The sequence below is a fragment of the Triticum dicoccoides genome, chromosome 1A, assembly GCF_002162155.2.
Source record: "Triticum dicoccoides isolate Atlit2015 ecotype Zavitan chromosome 1A, WEW_v2.0, whole genome shotgun sequence".
Lineage (NCBI taxonomy): Eukaryota > Viridiplantae > Streptophyta > Magnoliopsida > Poales > Poaceae > Triticum > Triticum dicoccoides.
The window spans coordinates 176,724,057-176,728,584 of NC_041380.1; the positions used below are offsets into that span (position 1 = coordinate 176,724,057).

The following is a 4,528-nucleotide window of genomic DNA, read 5'->3' on the forward strand; positions in this document are numbered from 1 at the left end:
ACCTCCCGCTTCCCCTCGATTCCCCCCTCCGCCCTCGAACCAGGAAATAAAAATTGGTATGCTCCCACTATGTCTAGTGCTAAACCCTCCGGTTGATCGAAAAAAACTCGCTCTAAAAAAATCTACAAAAATTAACCTACGAAAATTAGCCAGACGCTCGCACCCTCGTGCCCTCGATGCACTTGCTCGCACAAGTCGCCACCGTCATTCGTTCCTACGTCGCTCAATCCCCTTGCAGCCGCCACCGATCCCCTCCCCCATCTCCCTTCCTCAAACGCCGCCGCCCGTCGCTGCCGCCCCCGCCTCCAGCCGCGGCTGTCGCACCCACCTCCAGCCGCGGCCGCCGCCCCACCTCTGGCTCGACTCCACGATCCCCTTCCTATCGATCACCCACGCCCCCACCGCTTCGCATCTGATCACCACCAGCGCCCGTGCTCTTCTGGCCACCAACCGCCATGCAGTCGTCCGCGCCGGACCTTCGCGCTGTGTTCCTCCGTGCGAGGCCGCTGCCACTGCAACGGCTCTCTCGGATCCAACACGAAGCTTGTGACGAAGGGCTTGGAGTTGGCCATGAGTGCTCAAGGTGAAGTGGCGGCATGCGTTTCTGTAGGGGGGAGGAGCGTGCATTAGGGAAGTCAGCGGCCGGACCCGAGCGCGGATGAGGCCAGGTTGCCACTTGGGGCCCATGTCGGTCAGATCCAGGCAACACATGGGAGTCAGCGTGGCGGTGGCGTAGTGCTGAGGCAGGAAGGAGGCATGGGACGACACATCGGCGGGTCATGGTGCACTGCACGAGATGAGTGACATGATGTAAACAACGCTGTAGGCGTTGATGCCACACATGTGTCATTTTCTACTACCGATACTGATTCTTGAGGGCTACTGGCACTGCCACCAGGTATGAGCAGGAACTGCCTCCATTGAGAACTCTGGGTACTGCCGCCGCCGACGACCATCGAGCACTGAGTTGGAACTACCACCATCAAGGATGACAGGCCGCCATTGAGGTTGATTGTTTTGGCCGCGCCTTCCCACTACCAGTCTGCACCATCACTGATGTATTCTGAGCAGCCGGAGAACCCCTACGGTTGCAAGATTCCTGCAACTTGTATTTGAGATGCATGCCCTAATCATCTTGGTTGTGGTCAGGTGTGGTATGTCGGAATCCCGTCAGAAGAATGTGGTACATAATAATAGTTTCATCATCTCATCTTCATGCTACTTCCAGTTAAGTAAACTTACTTCTCCTTTTGATCTATAGTTCATTTCTATTATCGGAAGCGATCTGAACTAAAATAAAATTTATGTGGTTTCTTAGCATTTTCTATCTCAAACTTTACATCATTATGTCAGGTGCTAGAAAAATAAATAACTGAGACATGTTTTAAGGAATTCAAAGATGAGTTCCCTTTGAAGAGCAAGCAATCATAGTACGGAGCAAGATGATTCGAAATAGAGGTTCCCATAATTAGAGGCAATTAAATCATATATGATGATTAGCCTAATGTGCTGCTATACCATTTAAAACATTTTTTGACCTGGGAGCAATTAGCAAACTCTGACCTCTTTGTAATGTTTGATTACCATTTATGTAGGGCTCTGTACTGCAGGACAACATATTCACTATCAATATATGGTTTATTTCCAATATAAGGTGTATGTCAAGTTATACACTGGCTACAGAAAGTGAGTGTGAGTGGTAGACTGGAAATTAAAGACTGTAACTTGATAGCATCTGGATAAATGTTAATAAAAATTGTATAAAAATAAAAAGGTTAAGTCTGCTGGTTCGAATAAGCAGTCATTTGTCTTCCTTCCACAGTTTCCACTATATGTTATTTTTATTGGTTTTTCCCTCTAGACTTCAATTTTTTTATACCATGGTGAGTTGCCTTTAGTTAGTTTATTGAATTTGATACTTCCATCAGTTCATTGCCTTTAGTTAGTTCTATAACAAGTTTCAATCAATTGTTCATCCCTACGTCAACGAATAGGTATGGAGTTGCTTATTGTTACTTCAAAGTAGCAAGACTGTGTGATGATTCCTACATAGTGATTAACATATCTATGCCATGTACATTTATTCTTTGGAACTGGAGGTAATTTCTTCTAATGATCACAAGTTATTTATGCCTCTTTTGTACTGAGACCTCTAGAAGTGGAGGGGTTGAAGAAGGTCAAGTGCAAGATGAAGATTGATAGGAAGATTTACAGCCCAATGTTGAAGTATGTAACCCATTTTGTTTGCATGTAGCTACAATCCAAGAGGAAGAAATGCAGAAGAATTTGTTCAGGCTTCGGACATGTGTGGTTGAGGAGAGAGCGACATCCAACCACTACAAACTTGACATATGTGCAAAGGTAAAAAAATCGCCCTTTTCTTGGTGCTTGTAATTTTTTATGTCTCACGGTTAGGATAATAAGTCTGCACTTTGTGATGGTTTTGTTTTTCCCAAAATAACTAATGTCACTATACATTATGATTACAATTTTGCAGGAGATATTTAGTTTGCTAACTTTATTTAGAGCTTGCTTTATGCCCATGTATAAAAGAAAAATATTTTTGGGAGTGTAATATGATATTTATGTGCCATTGCACATTTGATTTCAATTTTTTGGAGTAGAGAGATGTATATATCATGATTTAAAATTTTCCTAAGCATGTCATGGCAATTACATTTATGTTGGATCATTCTGAATTTTACTAGCCTCATTGGTAATGCCTCTTTGCATGATCATTATTATGATTTGATATTCTCTTGCACCATGAATGGGTGCCTTCGCAACCAATATAGTTGCACCTCAATCGAACAACTTGATGTTAATCTGAAGTACCAATCAGGCATCGGTTCTTCTTTACGTGTGGGCTATCTAGATCATCTTGTTTTGTGAAGACCAGGAAGGATTACCTTAAAAAGATTTACCTTTCAGGTTGCATTCTCGCTGATAGGCATTTTATAGTCATAGAATCATTGGAATTATTATGCTAGGTACTCCAAGTTGTGTTCCTACGTAATGCACTACAATTATACAAAGGCGTAATAGATTGGAATGATATGGGTCTTATTTTCTATCTGTTACTCATAATATACTTTTTAGATTTGCATCAAGTCCTGGAAACAGCCTCTTACAGAAATGTAGGGAAAGGCTGCGTACAATACACCCAAAGTGGTCGGACCCTTCTCCGGACCCTGCGCAAGCGAGAGCTACATGCACCAGGCTGCCCTTTTTTCATCTGTATTCTTGACATGTGGTTATCTCCCCTCTGTAGGTACAAGTAATACATGCAATTGTCAAGGAAAATAACATATATGTGGTGAACAACTCCTATAGGTATTATTTTTCTCTACGGTTTTAGGCAAAGAAAAACAAGATTGATGATGATTATACTAAGAGGGATAATGGGAAGCTAAAGGGAGAGTATGACACCTCTAATAGGCACATATTGTTTGTTTCAGGTAGAGTGAATGTCGGTTGTTTTACAACAGATGGGATGTCCTTCAGTTCATCTTCTATGCTATCGGTGGTAGGTGTTTCATTTGTTCTCCCCACCTCCGCCCTCTTTCTTACCCAATTGCTCTTACCTGGACTCTCCCATCTCTCCTGTCCCAGATCGACTTTGTTTGACCCTTGCAGCAAGTGGCCGTCATACCCGCCGGCGATGCGTCCGTGCCTAGCGCCTGCCACCGCGCGCCATCGCTCATTGTACACCACCTCGCCGTCCTAAGCTGAGTCCCCACGGGCCACACTCGTCAGCGGCGGCGGCGCCACCCTCATCCGGTATTTTGAGGTTTTCACGCAGATCTATTGTTCAGTCTCAGTGCAGCGTGCCTCGACTCCGCATGATGAATTTGCTAGTTGCTTGTATATTCTACTAAGATTGACGTGAGTCTTCTTGGGCCTGATTCATTCAAGGAAACTATCTACAGACAATTATTTCATTTATTTATTTGAAACCATTTTTTCTTTGAGGAGAGTATACAGAAAGACGAATAGACATGAAGAATAAGCTCCATAGCAAAGGGATTTTGGTAGTACATGCCATGTTTATGCTCACTGTTGAATAGTCTGTATATAACTATTTATGCAATACTTGGACCATAGGAGCAATTCATTCTGTATATTTTGCTAGGGATTGTGCCTTGCAGTCAATTTATAGAAGGGTGGGATGTATCACAATTTCTTTGACTTGCATTCTCTGTGATGTCAAGTAAGAAAATAGAATATATACTCTTAGAATTATCTTTTCTTTTTTTCGATGTCTCTATCTTACTTATATAATCCAATTGGCATTCGCTAGAGTTTCTGTTAATGAAACATTTATTTTGTGATGTCAGCAGGTTTTGTTGATCTACATTACGGTTTAATTCTAACACGAATTAATGTTGACTCGATTCCCTGTAGTAGGTTGAGAGGCTTCTTCTGTCAAGATTTACTCTGATTAGTTTGCTTGGCTCCATGCTCCTCATGATTTCTTTGAATTTTTCTGTAGGAGCTCGATCAAAAATCACCTAAGAAAAATATGTTG

At 42.8% G+C, this 4,528-nt stretch overlaps 1 long non-coding RNA gene across 1 annotated transcript; it reads left to right on the forward strand.

Moving 5' to 3' along the window:
* Positions 1 to 210: 210 nt before the first annotated feature.
* On the forward strand, positions 211 to 4,123 carry LOC119277262. Its single transcript, XR_005137024.1, has 4 exons — positions 211 to 2,361; positions 3,272 to 3,333; positions 3,459 to 3,526; positions 3,613 to 4,123. It is a non-coding gene; the product is annotated as an uncharacterized LOC119277262 (long non-coding RNA).
* Positions 4,124 to 4,528: the final 405 nt, after the last annotated feature.